This window comes from Misgurnus anguillicaudatus, chromosome 2 (genome assembly GCF_027580225.2).
Source record: "Misgurnus anguillicaudatus chromosome 2, ASM2758022v2, whole genome shotgun sequence".
Lineage (NCBI taxonomy): Eukaryota > Metazoa > Chordata > Actinopteri > Cypriniformes > Cobitidae > Misgurnus > Misgurnus anguillicaudatus.
In genome coordinates this window covers 44976360-44997077 of record NC_073338.2, presented here as the reverse complement: position 1 = coordinate 44997077, position 20718 = coordinate 44976360, and the positions used below count along the sequence as shown (strand labels likewise).

General features: G+C 34.7%; 1 long non-coding RNA gene across 1 annotated transcript; it reads right to left on the bottom strand.

Moving 5' to 3' along the window:
• Positions 1–6063: 6063 nt before the first annotated feature.
• Positions 6064–6925, bottom strand: LOC141350637 (uncharacterized). Its single transcript, XR_012358777.1, has 3 exons — positions 6697–6925; positions 6512–6560; positions 6064–6273 (listed from the first exon to the last, which is right to left on the bottom strand). It is a non-coding gene; the product is annotated as an uncharacterized lncRNA (long non-coding RNA).
• Positions 6926–20718: the final 13793 nt, after the last annotated feature.

Genomic DNA, 20718 nt, shown 5'->3' with positions numbered 1-20718 from the left:
TGCATACTATGCTTATTTCAAATGTTCAGTGTCCTTATCTGAATCATTCATCAGGGCTGCGTTCCCTGAAACCTTATTAGCTCTACGTCGTTCTTAAGTTGTACCTTAAGCTGTACCTTATCGTTAATACGTGTTTTTCGAAACGTTCTTAGTTACGTATCCCTTCTGTAAGTCATTCGTTCGGAAGGTTGGTCTGGAGGACTCTAACTATACCTTATCCTACTTGACTCCGCTAGGGGCCATGACTGTGATAAAAGCTTGTGTAGATTGCAGTCTATATAAATAAATATCTGTAAAAAAAAAAGTTGAAGTACACTGCGTGTTAAATTACGCTTTTTTTATTTAAAGAATGAAACATAATTAGACATTATTACACTGATGGTTGTTAGATTAATATTTTTTCCAAAGGAACATCAGCTTCGAACTATTATTACAAGCTTAAGAAACTATAAAAAAAGAGTTTGGTTGGAGGAGTTATAGGTGGCAGCTAGATATACAGCGAATCTTAATATTTCTTTTGTGCATTTCAAATACGTTAAATCTTTAGTTTACCGGCTATTTTAGCTGCAAAAAAACAAATCAAGTAAAACCGCATGCCACATTCATCACAAAATCATAATTGTTGATTTTCCTAACTATTATTATTGATGTTAAGTCGACTTTGCATCGAAGTTTTTTAATGTTTTCTAACTTTGAGGCAGCTGCATGTCATATTCTTTATAAACACTCAAAAGAAACTGCTCCGCTTGATTATTGCTTGTATAAGGTCAACAAATTTTCCACATTAAAACTAATCAAGGCTAAAATCTAAAACAATCATAATATATATTTATATATCACATATTTTAATGTTATATTAAGGTAAACAGACAGGCGCGGCTCCAGTCCAGAAATGCGTCCATTAAGCTTTATCCGCATTGTAAACATCCAGTGTCCAAGCACAATAAACGCGTGAACTAATGAACAACAATTTGTTTTTATATATTTTAATGCGTACAAATGACACGCAGTGTGATTATCGTGCAATAGATACGCCAAATTCCGATTTTGCGTGCATATGATACGCCAGTCCTTCCCATTCACTTATATGGCGAATCGTTTCGTGACGTTTTATTTATTGTTTTCTCATTTGTTTTCTGTTTTTTAAACCATTTTCGCTTGGGCCTAGGGCCAGATTTCAGATTTGTTTAAGCAGGTTATTTAATATACAGGTTTCTCTATGTTTTTATCTAGCCATGGTCGCTTGGAGTTGGGGTTAGAGTTGGGGTTTGGGTTAGGATGTAATTTTTATATAACAAAAAGTTGTTCTAACCCTAAACCAAAGCGAAAATGGCAAAAAAAAAACAGAAAACAAACGAGAAAACAACAAACAAAACGTCACGAAACGACCCGCCATATAAGTGAATGGGAAGGACTGGCGTAAAATAATTGGCTACATTTTTTGAGTGGCAGCAAAGTCAGCCAATCAGTAATGAGATTCCAAGTTAAGCCAGTAGGGGGAGCCAAATAGGTGCAAAACCACTTGTTTAAAATCCCCCACCCTAATAGAGCTATCTGAGAGAGGTTTTTAGGAAGCTTCTAAGGCATTACAGACCCAAACTAATTCCAAATCGGAATTTGGCGTATCAATTGCACGATAATCACACTGCGTGTCATTTGTACGCTTTTTGGTGAGAATGGGTTGATTTTAAGTGTAATGCACAGCCAAGCCAGGTGACTTGCATGACCCACCTTATTCCCCTGTGCAACGATTATGTTGGCAACGCATTTATTGGGAACCCCTAATATAAATTATCCGTTAAAGTTAATGAATAATGGATGAATTGGAGCAGTTTATGCATTATACTTTTGGACATGAAGAAGGAATACCTTAAGAAACCTGCTAAGGTACAGTTCGGGAAACACGCCTAGAAAGGTAAACCTGTAGTTAAGGTTTAACTTAAGAGTCTTCGTAGCGCGCTAAGAGTCAACGTTATCGGGAAACGCAGCCCAGCTCATTTGCCTTTTAAAGGACACACCCCAAAATGGCAAATTTTTGCTCGCACCTACAAAGTTGCAATTTTAACATGCTGTAATAAATTATTTGTGGGGTATTTTGTGCTAAAACTTCACATACGCACTCTGGGGACACCAAAGACTTACTTTACATTTTTTTTAAATCTCATAATATGACCCCTTTAAAACTTTGTGAGTCAAAGAAACTCTGGCATTGTGTTAAATATTTAACTCTGTACTGTGTTAAACTAGTTCTACCTTAATTGTAAAATCTGAAACTCTGAACAGTGTGGAATGTCTAAATCTCTTTTAGTGTTATTTTAAGTGTTATTTATTTTATTCTATGTGTTTGGTGGTTTATGGTTCCAGAAACACACTATTTTCCACATTATGTACATCACTGCAGCCGTCTGCTCTCATCTAAATTTCAGGCGAGGTCAGTCGCATCTCATTAAACAAGCCCATTAGCTCATAATGCAATTCTAACATGAGTTAACTTACAGGCTGTGAGTCATAAGCGGGTGGAATTATGATAATGACCGTCATGTCCACGTCAACTGGCCCAGAAAGTAAACTGTTGCCTACAACCCGTGTGTTTGTTGTAGGCCAAGAAAAATAGATTTACATTGGAAACGATAACTCACCTCATAGTTTACTTTGGGGTTTGTACATTTTGCATATCATTAACATAAACTAATGCACACTTACACACCAAAGGAAATGGAAAAATCTGACAATAGGTGCTCTTTGAACGTTGGATGGTTTTATAAGATTTATGTGAATTTATCACATTGCACACTTACAATAACGTTTATTTTATAAGCATACATACAAAAAAACACCCTTACTCTGTGTTTCGTCTTATCTTGTTCCTTTTGATGTTGATAAGCAGGTTTTAGTTCAACAGGAGGCGTCCTTATTAAATACCTTTCGGTCATTGCTATTACTGTATATTTAGAAGAAGCAGACAGCAAAAATTAGAGATTAGAAATTAGACATTTCTTAGTTGAATTCAATACCTAAAGAGTAAATTTAACATATTTAGAGTAAATTGTGGTTCAGAGTTGGAGTTAATTGACAGAGTTAATCATGCCAGTGTTACCCCACCTAACCCACACATCTTGGGTTGGGACTGGTCGATCGCCATTTCCCCTGTGTCCTGCAGATTGAACAGTAAGAAAAACTAAATTACTTACACTCATTTTTTAATGCTCTGATTTGAACTTTTATAAACGTATTTTCTTTGGCTGCATATTATGCTTTTTTCTAATGTTTGGTGTCCTTATCTGAATCATTGTGTTCAGTGTTTGCATTTCATCAGCTCATTTGCTTTTTAAAGGATACACTCCAAAATGGCACATTTCTGTTTACACCTACAAAGTTGCAATCAATTTTAACATGCATTTTTATAAATTTTGCATGAATTTGTAGTAATTAGTGATAAAATTAGTAAAATACTATTTCATGCTTTACCGTTCCCTTTATCTGTGCAGAAAATGCATTGCCACGGCCTTTGTCTTCGTCCATTGTATACAAATTAATAGTTGCACTGTGGATCAGTATAACAAAAAATCTTGAAGTTTTCAACGTTGATAGCAGATCCTATCCTGGAGTTGTCCAGTTGCATTTGTCACATTGTGCCCTTTGTCTTTATCCTCATGTTTAAGATGATGCAGTGAAAGTTTAGACACTATAAAGAACTCAACAGTTTTGTGCTTTCTCCGAGTATAGATGTCATTTTCCACATCTTCAAGTCCAGCATAACAGAAAGGAACAGATTGGAGTTTTGTCTTTGCTCGGCTAGTGGTAAAAAAACAAACTATTCTTGAATACTGGTCCTAAGAAAAGATTTGTCTGCAACTGATCCCAACAATGTGTAATAGATACCATACAGAAACACGTGTCCACCCGACATGATATCTGGATCCCTTAATAAACCTAGACAAGCAGGACTTTTTTCACAAAGGAGGAATTTCCTTGTTCTAGGTGTGTCAAGGTATGAAGTTTGGAAGGTGGGATTAAGCTGTTGTAGCCCCTGCTGGCATGTGCTCTAACTACAATATTATGAGCAAAAAAGGAACAAAAAATTAGCTAAAATATGAGTAAATGATTTCTAGAGGGAAGAAAACACATTTCCAAACACAGAAGGATCAGATTATGAGATGCATCCATTTTTAATCCAAAAAGTCTTTTTAGGTGCAAGACCACAAGAGTGAATTTTAAGATGCTGGAAAGAGAATAACATTGTCCAGTTGTGTTGTATATTGGGCTTAGTACAGATATTGTTGGTTGTTTTTTGTGGAGCTTGTGATGCAGAGACAGGCACATTTTTGCTTGCACCTACAAAGTGGCAATTTTAACATGCTATAATAAATTATATTTGGGGTATTTCAAGCTGAAACTTCTTACAAGCCTGCTACAGATGCTTAAAATGGGTTTATGAAAAAAGAGACGCTCACGTTTGCCAGATACCTGCTTAATCTCATGCGTAATCAAAGTTTAGTGTTAAGTTAGTGTCTTGTGAGTATTTAGTGAACGTGTCTTTTTTATCATAAACCCTTTCGATGCATGTGCAGGCATGTATTGTGTGAAATGGCCCATGGTGCACATATAGGTTCACATGATGCAACACATATTTTGAATTCCTGCCCCCCGGAAGAGAAGTCACGGGCTGCCACTGGAAAACAGGATCATTTGTTTACCACCATTACTAAAATCAAATACATTACAAAAGACGAAAAGTACTTTCTTCCTTTACTTTTACATGAGTAAATGTACAAAAAGCATTACATTTTCAGGTATTAGGTATTAAATAAAATTTAGTATCCAATATTCTATGCTTTAGTAAGGTAAAAATTTTCCAAGTAGAAATGCTTAGAAAATTGTTCACCTCTGAACACGAGGACCTAGGCCTATTGTCGATGCCGTGTTAGCTTTTCTACAATTTGGCCTTTTAAATATTCCTAATTTCTTTGAATTTTGAGCAATAAGAGCTTAAATATATTTTCTGCAGCTCATTCGGTTGTTTTTGACCATTCTTCTAAATGTCTCCCTTTGTGTAGCAGAAATGAAAAATATCCTAAAAATACCAGCTTCAGTTGGCATTTTTTGCAGATAAAGGTGACCCATTCACTGAAAAAAATGATTCATTGAATCCAATCAATCCTTAAGGTAAGAGGTTGCAATCAATTTATTTAAGCTATTTAAACAAAAAAGATTAGTAAAGTAAAATAAAATATAAAACTTTTGTTTAATTGTAGCCTAAATAAATTGACCGCAACCACCCACCCCAAAAATTACCAAATTCAATTAATCATTTTTTTCAGTGTTTTGAGTAAATAGTTTGTAGGGTGAATTGCCCTAAAGTGGGACACTGCCTAATGTGGTACTCCTAAAGTCTAGTGTTTGTACAGTAGGTCCCCCCCAAAATACCTGAATGCCAGTGAAACTATGGCATCACAAAAACCAAACATGACTTCTCAAATGTCCAGTCATATATGAGGGTGGAGCAATCATCAAATCACAGAAGTCTGAAATTCAAAAAGTGTCCCACATTAGGACAATTCACCCAATGTTTGGGTGTACCTTTTGCTTTCATGATTTCAGAAATACTCAGAAACAAACTTATAAAACATGAAACATTTATTAAAAGGGTTCATTGTGTGAAAATCTGACCTTTTCCATGTTTACGTGCTATAATTGGGTCCCCAGTGCTTCTATCAAACTACAAAACGTGAAAAATAACAACCCAGTAAATTAGTTTTGGTAAACCATTCTCTGCAAGCATGTGAAAAATGAGGTCGTTCAGATTTCGCCTGTTTTTTGAGGTAGGTAGCAAGTCTTATTACAATAATACTGGCCCCTTAATCTACACTATCCAATCACAGCACTGCCTTTTAATGTAGTGTGAAAGAGAGAGAAAAAAATAATTGACAGCACAATTGAATTTCAATTTCAACAAACCACCATCATGGCGATCAGTGTTTGCATTTTATCAGCTCATTTGCATTTTAAAGGACACACCCAAAACGTAAAACATTTTTTCTCAGGCCTACAAAGTGGCAATTTTAACATGCTATAAATTATCTGTGGTGTATTTTGAGCTAAAACTTTACATATGTACTCTGGGGACACCAAAGACTTATTTTACATCTTAAAAAATCTCATAATATGACCACTTTTTAAAAAAACTGTATAAATCCTCTTCGATCCGTCAGAACAATCCAGTGGGGGCGGAGTCTGTGGGATGACACTTATGGCGCCTGCCACGTCAGCACACTGAAAGCAGCAAAATGATAGGCTGTTAGTGCACTTTGATTGGGTAAAAAATGCATGAATGAATGAATTAATCAGTGTAGCCACTTAATCCCCGCTTGGGTGCAGAAAGTGTCTTCAGAGAAAAAGATCAGAGATGACAACATGGAGGCTGTAACGTTTTAATGTTTGTGTTGTACATGTTTAATGTACAAGCGTGGTATTTTTTAATACACAGAAATCAGGGTGTATGCCTACTCACATTTGGCTGGCACTGCGTATTAGTCATCAGCGTGGTTCCAGGCCTTCAACTAATAAACACATTTCATTAATATCTACTATAGATTTGGTAACACTTTATAAAAGGTTACTAACATAAACTACTGAGCATGTAGTTCACTGTTTGTTCTTATTAGTTCTGTGTAAATTGTCAATAGATTCTCCTACCAGCTCTTCGATGAGAAATGGTTCATTCACACGCAGTGCATTAAAAAAGGCTGTTTTAACTCGATCTCCTCCAGAATTCAGTGCTTCAAAAAGCTTCCTCATTTTTTTGTGGTTGGTATTTTCTGCTTTGATATCCGAGTAAGTTTCTTCATGTAGCATGTTCTTACTTTTTAAGTCATCTGCTATTGCCATCACTGAATTGACCCTTGCAACAAGCTGTGCATAGTTCTGATCTTAAACTTCCGGTCTCTGTTCATTTATTGTTCTGGCTAATGGCTAAACTGGGGGGTATTCCAGAAAGCTGGTTATGTGACATACCCGGGTATGTTTGAATTTGAACATGTCTTTATGTATTTCATGTGTGTGTGCGTGCGCATTACCTCTCCGTTACCAGTAGGATGTTGATTAAACTCTTATCAGGTGTTTTGGAATCAACATAATCTGGGGGGGGGGTATTCCAGAAAGCAGGTTATGTGTCTTACCCGGTACGTTTTTGAATAAGTATGCTTTCGATTCCAAAAACGGAGATAACTTTTTAAGATTTTCTAAAGTCTGGTTCTCAAACGGGGGGCCCTGAGATGGTGCCAGGGGGGGCCCAGGTAAATGACATTATATTACACAATACATTCATTTATTATAAATAAATTTTGTGTAATTAAACCTCAGAAAAAAAGGCTACTAACCCACAGCACTACTTTCGATATGTTTTTTTTTATTCAAGTTTTGAAATGTTTTATGTCATAAATGTTCTTTGGGGGGCATAAAGTGATGTACCGTACACAAGAGGAAGGGGCATCCTGAAAAAGCATCAAAACCATTGATGTTTTCTTTTTTAAAAATATGTATTGCTATTTGTGATTGGACTAAATATACATTTAATTATGTACATTATTAATATATCTCTAAATATTAGTGGACATATCAAACACAATTCTATCAGTTAATTATGTTAAACGTGCAGTGTGTAAATTTTAGCGGCATCTAGTGGTGATGTTGTGAATTGCAACCAACGGTTTAGTCCACTGCTCACCCCTCGCTTTTGAAACCATATGTATATAAAGGCTAGATGGCTCAAGGCGGAGTCCCTAATGGCATCACCTGGCGGCCATCTTACGACAGGGCGCTCGCTCACTCGTAGCATTGAGTTTAATGGTGCAGGTACTTTTAAATGACCATAACTTGCTCAATTTTCTACCGATTCTGGGTTTCTACAAACGTTATTAACGTGGCTATAATTCTGGATGCTTTAACATGTTTCATGAATTTATTTTTTATTTTTAGTATAGGTATGCAGTGTCATAGGTACATCTTTGACGTTTATAACAAACCAAACCGTTTGAAAATCGGTAAAAAATTAAGCAAGTTATGGTCATTTAAAAGTACCTCCATCATTAAAACTCAATGCTACGAGTGAGCGAGCGCCCTGTCGTAAGATGGCCGCCAAAATGCGGACGTTGCACTCAATTGGCCAGCAGCGCGGACGAGCCATCTAGCCTTTATAAACATATCTATGTTCGAAACATATAGAGAAGCTACAGTAGCTGCCACCGGACAAACATGTCATCGTCGGAGACAACTTAGTAAAAAAATTGTTCGCTAAGGGCTTCTGTAGAAAAATGGCGGAACAAAATGGCGACTTCCGTGTAAGGGGACCCTCGGTGTATGAAGATAAAAAGGTCTCGTTCTAAGGTAATAAACACATAACGGTTTATTATGAAAGGCCTTTATACACCCCTTATAATATAGTTTTGTATATTATTTAGCATTTCTGTCAAGAGATCATTCTAAAAATTCCACACTGCACCTTTAACAGTACATTTCCTTATCAATTTTGTCAATTCATAAATAAACTCTTCACTGTCTTTCACTTGCCTAGCGAGATTATCAATTAATAATAAAAGTGTCTTCAAATACATTATTGAGCCAGACATTTTAACATGTTACTTAAGTGACAATGTTTAAATGCTACAGTATGGGTATAACAAAAAAGAAACACATGACTGTGATAAATAATAATTGATTATTTATTAAGGGACAGAAGTTACCCCTGCTTGCAATCTCTGATGTTGTTTACCTGAGCGTGCGTTAACTCTCGGTTACTTTCAGCGGGTTGACTGAACTTACCTCTTAAAACTGTGTTTTGGAACCGACATACCACGAGTAAGCAAGTTTGGGGTATCAAACCAAAGTTCAGGGTCAATGATGGTAAAACCCTGCTTTCTGGAATACACCCCATAACTCTATTATTCTTTGCGAAAGTTTACCGGATGTTATGTTTGTTACACGAAAGCCGTTGTTACTGCTGAAACAGTTTATAAACGTTCATTTTCTTAAGTTAATATTTTTATTTTTCAAACGTATATCTTGCCCTTGGTTTCAACAGTAATTCATTCAATACGTCACACTGTCCATACAGCACTAGTCTAAATATTGTACGCAAGCACTTAATGTAAAAAACGTACAGCCGTATTCGACTGTTGGCATATAACGTGGATCAGATAACGTACCTCTGCATGAGTGGCTCTCCTCGTACCCGTTCATTGTTTTAGTGATGATAAAACGGGATTTTAATCACCCAACTTTAATTCGCAGATCTTTTTATTTTTTTTATTTTTTATTCACATTTCTTTACAAATACAATTTACAACAACTCTCGCTGGGAGACTTCAGTGTAGAACAAAATTGAACACATTTATAATACTGAATAAAGTAAATAAAAAAAAACAGAAATAAAATAAGCATTGAGGTATTAAGGCATTTCAGTCCATAAGGCATGTCAAAGTTATTCACATAAGTATACTGTTCTCAGTCTACAATTTTCCTTAAAATAAAGTTACATGGAAGCTTATTAAATTATAATGACAAATATTTTGAGACATCTTCACATAGAGAGTACATCTTATCACTGGAATTCATTAGAAGTTTCAAAGAAGCAAAGTATTCTCTCAATTCAATTATAAAAACCATTAGGGATGGATTTTTGTTTTGCCATTTACATTTGTGAATATGATATTTACCCATAATTGTTATAATATTATAAATTCTAAACATTTCTTTGGGAAGATTTTCATTACCAAAAATAATTTGTTTTAACTGTAGTTGTGTAATTCTCTCCATTTTTGTTCCCAACCAGTTCATGACATCTTGCCAGAAATGTTTTATCACTACACAAGAGAAAAACAAATGTTCAATAGTTTCGTCTTCCTGGGAACAGAACACACATGGCTCCACTTCAAAACCAAATCTCTTTTTAAGCATTTCTGCTGCTGGGTAATATCCATTTATAATTTTAAATTGCATTTCTTTAATTTTAGGAGGTATTCACCTTATTTTTGACGACAACAAGGGCGGCGCCATTTCGCTCATTTTGTCAACGTTCTTCCGGCCGCATAGACGATGAGCAGCTGAGGCAGTGACTGAAGGCGACGCGTTAAGCTTAAAAAGCTCACTCGAGCTCCTTTATGTTTCTTTCTTACCAATTTTAAGCCAACTGAGGAACACCCTTACCCCAAGTAATGGTTCGACTACGATGTTCCGGTAACTTTAAACCACGCCGGGTGTTGAAAAGGTGGCCAGTTTCAGGTAAGCTATCTTAGCTAACTTTGTGCTCGTTCGCCTAAAGTTAGATTTGTGAAGTACGTTCTACAAATACAATAAAGATCAGTAACGTTAGTTTATAAAATGCAACTATTTGAATGGTTTTAATTGTCCACCTATATTTTTATATTTACGATAGTACAACGAGATATTATAGTACATTGCATTCTTACAGTAGCCCACGTGATTCCTACAAGTTACTGAGATTTCAGATGCTAGAATGTCAGTTCATTCCTCATTCAGATATTGATAATGACCTATTAAACAACGTATTATTTAACACTGAAGTTAAAGGTTGTGTGTATAATGTTACTGTCTCTTTTTAATGCATCTCTCTCTTACACACTGTTCTGTATGGGTACCATTTATTTATTAATTCTCATGATGCAAGTTTATTTTAAATACTAACATAAAAATGTTTATGGTTATATTGTTTTCACAGATGCATTGATGTGTAGTGATGCAGTGGACAACTGTGAGGATGATACAATCAACATGTTCCTAAACTGTGATGCAGAAACACAATGGGAGGATCCATCCGTCTCTGACCACAACTACACTTTAAAATCACAACTCAACCTGAAGCAACCTACATCTGATATGGGAAAACAATGGTGCGGTTTCCCGGACAGGGCTTATCCTGGTCCCAGGCTAAAATTCATATTTGAGCTACAATAATATAAAAACACCTTTGACATACCTTAACATATATAAGTGCCATTGTTTTGTCACAAGATGCGCACCAGTCTTGTTTTTTTGTAGGGTTTGTTTGTAAAAACTAAAATGTCCTAATATAATTAAATCCTAGTCCTGTAAACCCTGTCCGAGAAACTGCTTCAATGTGTTGAGCTGGCACAAATGTACATAACTCTACTGAGAAACAACCATCTTTGGTTCAGCTTTACAGAGGGTTGATATTGCATCCATTACACAGTCGCCAAGCACTTTACATACACCAACAGCTTCCAGATAAACACTTGGGATCAGCTCCCGATGACTCCGATAAAGCTGTGTCTTAATTTATTGCAGGGTGGTCTTGCGTTTCCTGTTGTAAAGTTACATTAAACCTTCATATGTGATCAGATGTCATGCAGTGATATTAAACATTTACAGTGTGATCAGATGTTGTGCATTTATATTAAACCTTTACAATGTGATCAGATGTTGTGCATTTATATTAAACCTTTACTATGTGATCAGATGTTGTGCAATTATATTAAACCTTTACTATGTGATCAGCTGTTACCTGTCATGCAGTTATATAAACCTTTACAATGTGATCAGATATTATCTGTAAGTAATTTCTTAAACCATATGTGAGCTTTGTAGATTCCACTTAAAAGGATTTTTTAAGTCTCCTGATTTGAAGGAATAAGTGTTGGCAAGTTTGCAAATGAATTATATCATGGTACCACATAAAAACGAAATAGTTATTGGACTGGCTAAGGTGCACATTTGCTTTAAAAAAGACGAAATCAGTCTGTAAATATTGGTGGACATACTTTTAATAATTTTCAATGCTGCTCCATCAACTCCTGACAGGACGAGGTAATTAAATATGCCAGGTTACTTGCCGCGGCCGCTTCATATCGTCTACCACGAGACGATTGATGGGACAATAAAAGACTATCCGAGCGTCGTATGAAGTTTTAACCGTGCTCCTAATTTAAAACATTTACAGCATGATATTTGTCATTTCGTTAAAGTTATAGTGAACTACAAACAATCTTCTAACCACCAAACTAACCACCGAATGCACTGTGCCATATTAGCAGCGGAAGTCGGTTGACAAAATGCGGAAGAGCGAAGAATTAAAAAGGGGCGTGGCGGAATAAGGTGAATAGGCCATTTCATGAATTTGATGTATTTTTTTGACATTTTGTCATCATAATGCCTTATTTTTATATTTTGATCAAAACCATAAAATAATTTACCTTTGAATATTTTGCTAATATAATTATTGTTACATTTTTTACTATTTAAGGGAATTTGATTTAATTGCAATTTAGGCAAATTTATTTGACATTTTGAAAAATGTAGATAGTTTTGTATCATATTTAATAGAGCTATTGGTATTGCTTTACATGCCTTATTATAATCTCTTTTTGAACTTTGTATATTAAATTTCATTTCAAAATATCTAATATATCTGTGATAAAAATGATTCCCTTTTCAAACCAATTTCTCAGAAAAAGTGTTTTCCTATTTACTGTTATCACTCTATTATTCCACAAGGTGGAGCCATGTGGTGTAAAATTATGAGTAAATACCATCTTCCAATAGTTAAGAACTTGTTTATGAAACTCAGACAATTTAACAGGTAATTTGGAAACCTCGAAATCACACTTTAAAAGAAATTCTAGACCTCCCACTTTATCAAAGATATTTTTGGAAATGTGATACCATATAGAATCAGGTTTATCTAAAAAAGCTTTTATCCAGTTAACTCTAAAAACTCCAACCAAAGATTCAAAGTCAATTGTTTTCAACCCCCCTTTACTATAATCCTTTACAAGTTGTGATTTTTTGATGTAATGAGTTTTATTACGCCAGATGAATTGATAAATTATAGTATTTGCTTTTCTTATATTATGTGAACTAATATAAAGAGAATAGCATGGGTAAATTAATTTAGAGATCCCTTCTGATTTTGACAACAGGTTACGTCCTAAAATAGTTAAATCTCTTGTTAGCCAATGATTTAAATTCCTTTTTATTTCTTCAAATTTCCCAATGATATTTTTAGATTCTCTTATTGCCAGATTTTTAGATAAATGAATGCCCAAGTATTTTACATCATTCTTAACTGGAATCATCTCCAAGTTTGTTTCAATACAATTATATAAAGGTAATATTTCACATAATATTTTTTTAAATTAAGGCAAAGGCCTGAAGCCTTGGAAAAAGCAGAAATCACATTTAAAGCCTTCTGTAGAATTGATTTGTCCTTTAGAAATATCACTGTATCGTCAGCAAATTGGCTTATTTTCAATTCGGTGTCACCAATATTTATCCCTTCAATATCTTTATTATTTACTACAAAATATGCCAAAAGCTGCGTACAAATAATAAATAATTTTGGTGAAATTGGGCATCCTTGCCTTATTCCACAAGAGACATTTATTCTAGGAGTGATATCAGATTGTAATGAAATATAACTATATATTTGATCATAAAACATTCTAATTACCTTACAAAAATTGTTACCAAACCCAAAAAGTTTAAGGGATTTCAGTAAAAAATCGTGTTCTAAGGAATCAAATGCCTTGAAAAAATCAATAAACAATATTAGGCTTTCTGTGTTAATAAGGCTCTGGTAATCTATCATGTCCAAAATAAATCTCACATTGTTATGAATTTGTCTACCTTTGATAAACGCTGACTGAAAATCATCTATTAATTTATTCAAGACATTTTTTATTCTATTAGCATATACCAAAGCTAGTAGTTTATAATCATTACACTCTAAAAAATGCTGGGTTGTTTTTAACCCAGGGCTGGGTCACTATTGGACAGAACACACTGCCGGGTTAAAATGACCCGACTGCTGGGTTATTTTAACCCAACTGCTGGGTTGTTTCAACATCGTTGATTGACAATAACCCAGCAATTGGGTTAAAACGACCCAGCAGTTGGGTCATTTTAACCCAGCAGTGTGTTCTGTCCAATAGTGACCCAGCCCTGGGTTAAAAACAACCCAGCATTTTTTAGAGTGTACAAAGTAAATTTATAGGTCTCCAATTATCTAATAATAATAAGTCTTTATTAGGTTTGGGCAACAAAGTTATAACACCAGTTTTCATTGTTGGGGATAACTGACCACTTTTTATGCAGTCGAGATACGCATTAAATAATAAATGTTTAATATCAGTCCAAAAGGTCTTTAAAAATTCTATAGATAGACCATCGATGCCCGGTGATTTACCGTTTCTCATTTGTTTCAAAGCTGTTTCAATTTCTGTTAAAGTTATATCTTTTTCTAATAACAATTTATCTTCATCTGTTAGTTTTGTTACACTTTCGTTAACATTTTTCATAAAGGCATCACAATCATTGCTCTGCAATTTTTTCTTATATAAATTACTATAAAATTTACATACTTCTGTTATTTTTTCTTTGTCTTGAATGATATTTCCATTAATATTTAATGTTGTTATACATTTTTTAGTCTGTCTCCGTTTTTCAAGGCTATAAAAATATGCTGAATTTTTTCCCCCCTGCTCAATCCATTTGGCTTTTGATCTTACAAAGGCGCCTTTTGCCTTTTTCATATATATATCATCCAGTTGATTTTGTAGTGTGTGCAACTCTTGTGTTTCGTCTTCAGTTATGTTAGGTTTTCCACTTAATAAACAAATCTTCTCAACTATTTCCTTTTGTTTACGTTCACGATTATTTTCTTTCCAGCTTCAATAGCTTGTTGCTTTGCTCGAAATTTAAACCCCTCCCATTAACTTACATCTGATAAATCCATTTCATTAATTTCAAGACATAATAATCTAATTTGGCTACAGAATTCATCATTTAGCAACAAGGTATTGTTAAATTTCCAAATATTATTTGATTTATGTTTTTGTTTGACGATTGAGAATGACAAACCAATAAGACAATGGTACGTGAGAGGAGATGAATGAATATCACATTTTGGTTTAAGAATAGTAATATTTGGTGACACAAGCCAATAATCTAATCTTGAGCATAAGTTAATATCTGCTGGGCTAATCCATGTAAATTGCTTTGTTGTGGGGTGTGTTACTCTCCAATAATCAACCAAGTTATTGGATAAACAAAAATTGTTAAACATGTCATCATACTCTGGTTGTAATCCTTTAGGAGGTTTTCTGTCAAGCCAGGAATTAAATCACCTCCTACTATTATGTTCTCCGTGCCATAAGTTGCACTCCATTCCCTAATAGCTTGAGTTAACTTTAACATCATATTTCTATTCAGAGACCTATTATTGTACCCATAAACAGGGCCGTGCACAGGGGGGTGGCCCGGTGGCTAGAGCAACTGCCCTTATGCCCTAATCGGCTCAGGTGCCCCTCTCACCAACCTCAGTCAAAGTGTTCTGTTACCGCTCGTCTAAAGATCCACTGTTTCTGGTAATCCACTTCGTGATTTCCCGCCCGCTCCGCAGCATCTCTCACATTCTGTGTCCACTCTTTGAAGGGCGAAGACGTTTGTTGTATTAACAGGTAGATTCATTACATTACCTCAGTTGTTGAGCTGCTCAATTAGTAATTTGGTAGTTTGAAGCCGAGAGAGGTTGTGTTCTATATTTATTTTTGCTTGCTTTTGTTCACTACTTAATTTTCTCGTTATCTTTTAGCTTTAATCACATCACAAGAATACAACCTTTGTTATGTCGAGATCACGAGAAAACAAGCTGCTGTTTTCTCGTGATCTCGACATGACAAAAATTGCATTCTTGTGATGTGACCAAAGCTTAGCCTACGTGTACTCAATAGAACATAATTTTTAGACAGCAAAAGCATATTTAGCAAATTAGCATGGATGAACAAATTAGATTTTACTTCAGGGATTCGCTCAAGATGAAACAGATTTGCCAATAATTGACCATTTGATAGCGCGGTGAATTTAGGGACCGTCTTTAAAGTACTCCACTTACGTTTCTACTTTAAACAGCATTAAAATGGAATAACTTAAAGTCAACAAACAGTCACAAAACCAACTGTAAAGTGTTCGTGGTTGTCAACTATAATGCACACTTTTTTTTAGATGTTTTATATTTATTGAAGTAAACTGTTAAATACTATAGAAGATAGAAACGTGTACAGTGCACTTTAGAGATGGTCCCTAAATTCACGAACATCAAACTTTATTTATTTATTAAGTCTATCGACAATTAGCTACGCATGGTATCGGGGAAGACTCCGTATGCATCAGCAGTCCACTTCAAATTAAATGAAATATTATGGACAGGAAATTACATTATGGCATTTGGATTATTATGTCTGGATAGCTAGAAAACAACTTTTGTTATCTCGAGATCATGAGAAAACAAGCAGCAAAAATAAAAATATGGATGACCTCTCTCGGCTTTCCTATATTTTTGTATTTCTGTGGATGATTTGCTCTCTGTCTTCTTAAAGTACTACCAACGTAGCAAACATTTTAAGAATTACAGTGATTGTCTAATGAGTACCCGATGAGATCTAATATAAATAACACCAAATTTGCTGTTGTTGGCACACTTTGTCGACAAAAAAAAAAAAAAACAATGTTTTTAATAAAAAGACAGAGTTGGAAGGGAGGCTGCAAAACTCTTCAAAATTGCAAACATGGATTCAAAGCTTCAGCATGTAAATCATATAGAATATTAAGAAGTTTTGTCACACTCTAAATCTTGTTATAAAGTCTATTTTCCATTATAATCACTTATATTATTTGATACTAATCTATAACACATCATATTGTTAAAACCATATAAATTGTGCCCCCCTTGCCCCCTTTTTGGTTTGGGCCACTGCCCCTCAAAATGTCTGTGCACGGCCCTGCCCATAAATATTAATTACAATAATTTTAAAATCAAATACTTCCACCACAACCATTAACCAGTGACCTGCTTCATCGTTTTTATAATCGATAATTTTCCCTATGAACCTACAAAACAAAATCATCACTCCTGCAGAATGAGATGTTCCATGTGAGTACAAAATGTGGTCTCCCCATTGTTGCTTCCAGAATTTTTCATCGTCCTTATTAGAATGAGTCTCTTGTAACAAAATAAGGTTGGCTTTGACATCCTTACAAAATAAAAAAACTGCCTTACGTTTAATGTTATTCTTTAACCCTCGAACATTTAAAGAACTAAAACCAATAGACATATTAATGAACCAAAGTGCACGCTCTTAAATGAGCTTTAGAAATAGTATTAAGGCAGGAATGAACAATCTATCATACATTTCAACTTTGACATTCTTAGTAACAGTCCCCTTAATCAAACTTTCAAATCAGGAATATTCAAATCAAGGTATGACATATATATTTAACCTGGTATTTAACCAGGTATATTTAACCTGTAACAGGTGCCTCCACTCTCTTTCCATCAATAATAGCATATCCTTCCTTTAAGTATGCTTTCTTCCCATTACGTCTGGCCTCCAGTATCTTTGGATACAGCTTTGCCCGGGCTTCCCGATCTTCTTTTGACCAGTCTTGTCTGAAATGAACATGCATCTCCTTGCAGACTCTGGCCTCCCTCGACCTTCTCCATCTCATCCCTTGTTGTTCGCATGCCAAACTGTATGATGATCGGACGTGGTCTCATATTGTAGGCGGGATCATCTTTCTTTCCCAGTCGATGAACAGTATCAACCTTGTCTCGTAGTTTTTCCACTGACGTTGGAATCACTCTTGTGAGAATACCAATCACTATTTCTCTAGTATCCTCGTTATCTTTCTCCGGTAACCCGATCAATTTGAGATTCCATCGTCTTCCGTATCGCTCAATTTCCCGACATCTTTCCTTCAACTCCTTGTTTTCTTTTGTCACGCTATCAACTCGCTCTTTGAGTTGAATTATTTCATTTTTATTTTCTGACACCACTTTCTCGTTATTTTGGATGCGCTGTTCAAAATTTTCAAACTTTTTTTCGAACGCGTCTAGTCTTTCCTCAAATCTTTGTGACAGGGTGTGAATAGCATCATAAATGCTTTCCATGCTTACTTCTCTTGCTTCGCCTCTCCTTTTCATTTTCTTTGGATGTGGACTCTGTAACGGAGTGTGGTCGCTCAAAGATTTATCCATCTTTGTCTGCATCTCTTCATCTACACATTCTTCAAACCATGCCTCACCTAATCCATCCTCGCTGTAGTCATGTTCGACACGTCTAGCTTGATCCTGATCGTTCGCCATATTCTCCAAGCGTAATATTTTGTGCTTCTTATCAAAAAAGTGACTCACAATAGTCTCATAAGAGTGTTAACTACCTTACAACGGCTTGAGGGGTAACTGTTATTCAAAATTAACTGATTTATCTGTCAAAATCACTTTTTCTGTCAGACCCTGCGGATTTTACATCTGCTCACTCCGCCATCTTGCTCCCTTTAATTCGCAGATCTGCATCTAACAAAAGATCGAAACGATTTCACAGCTAGGAAAATATGAAGGATTTCCGCCAAGTAAAACGAAACTTCGTCGCGTCAGAGGGTTGGACGTATTAACCAGGCTGTGCAGAGGTTACACACAGTATAGGCTACAGTAGCTTAATTTAATGTGTTTTACTCATCGGATAGCTATACAGTTTCTGGTAACACTTTAAAATAATGGTCAATACTTAAAGCGTAACTAAACCCCTGGTCAGAGCCTGACTCCACCCACTGGCAATATTTGAAAAATGCAAGAAAAGTGGGCAGATCCCAACGGAGATAAAGGGGACGAACTAAGCTCGTACCAAGCATGTGGTGAGATCGTAAAAAGGGCGTGGTGAGCTTGAACCTGCTTACGTCACGAGTTACTTTTTGGACCCAACATCCAATAGGAAAATTCAACTGCAGTAGCCACCGTTCAACCTGAAGAGGGCAGCACTCAGACGTTTTTACACCATATATTGAAGTATTGAAACACTTTATATCCAAATGTGAAAAAAACTTACTAAAATCAATGAACAGCACTAATAAAGCATTATTCTTACAGATCATTAACTAAAAAAAGTTGGTTAAGGGTTTAGTTACTCTTTAATAGTTAGTTACACAGGAACTAATGCAGAACAAATGATTAGTGCTGCATTAACACTGAAATCACTACTGATAACTAATAAAGAAGAGCGATTAACTAATCAGTAGGTATAGCATACTAATGTTTGGGTTAAGTAACAACTAGTTACATATTAACTACTCCAATGTTGAAAAATCCTGGTGAACAATACATTAACTTAGACTTATTTCAAGTAACTATGAATTAAATACATATCAACAGTCACATACCAATAAATAAAGTCTGATCCTGTAAACTTTTTCGGCGTGCCGCCCCCCTTTGTGTAAGGTACCGAAATTGTAAAATCTATTTATTTTTTATTACACAAAACATATTAAATTCTACAATTCCGTGCTATTTTTTCTGAGGTTTAATTACACAGAATTTATGATAATGTACTTTACAAAATGTTATAAAATTTGGGGGCCCGTTTGAGAACCACTGCTGTAACTATAAATAATACAATCCGAAAAAAATATGTTTACTTAATTACTTTGAATTACTCATGTTACCTATCATCACTAAAGGGTAAAATATGGTAACTCTTTAGGATTCAATTCTTATATTACCATATACATTTAATTTTTAGCATTTTTATTCTGTTTTTTATCCTGTTGATTTAACCATAAACAACCTAAGGAATACATCTCTTAATCTCTAACTAACTTACCTCACAAAATACAGATTCCATGTTTTCAACCTCTGTTAGATATATTCCTCCTTACTGACGTTTATAAGTCTGGAAGACTGACTTAATATTAAGAAAATCATGGTAACCCATTAGTAATTATTCAAGTATTACCACGCTATTCTTAATGAATTACTTAAAATTTTGACCATTATTTTAAAGTGAAAATCATTGTAACTTATTAGTAATACTCAGGACTTAAGACATAAATCTTAAGAAATTACTTAAAATCTTGACCATTATTTTAAAGTGAAAAACACGGTAACTTGTTAGTAATTACTCAGGACTTAAGACATAAATCTTAAGAAATTACTTAAAATCTTGACCATTATTTTAAAGTGAGAAACACAGTAACTTATTAGTAATTACTCAGGACTTAAGACATCAATCTTAAGAAATTACTTAAAATCTTGACCATTATTTTAAAGTGAAAAACACAGTAACTTAGTAATTACTCAGGACTTAAGACATCAATCTTAAGAAATTACTTAAAATCTTGACCATTATTTTAAAGTGAAAAACACGGTAACTTATTAGTAATTACTCAGGACTTTAGACATCAATCTTAAGAAATTACTTAAAATCTTGACCATTATTTTAAAGTGAAAAACACAGTAACTTATTAGTAATTACTCAGGACTTAAGACATAAATCTTAAAATCTTGACCATTATTTTAAAGTGAAAAACACGGCAATGTACTAGTAATTAGCACAATTAATTATAAGAAATTGTATTCTAAGGTAAAAGTACATACACAATCCTGTACTTTTATAATAACAACACTATTACAAATAAAAGAAATGGTACTGTAAAGGCATAAAGTAACGTTATGCAAACGGAAGCGAGAAACAACACAAACAGTAGAGCGGACCTTTGTCTGCATCCATGTAGTAACATACGACTCATCATATTTAATATATTTTTAATAAATTCTTTAAAAATACTTAATAGTTACACAGATTACTAAATGTTAAATATTTAATTTATGAGTAGTCAGTGCCATATTTTACATAA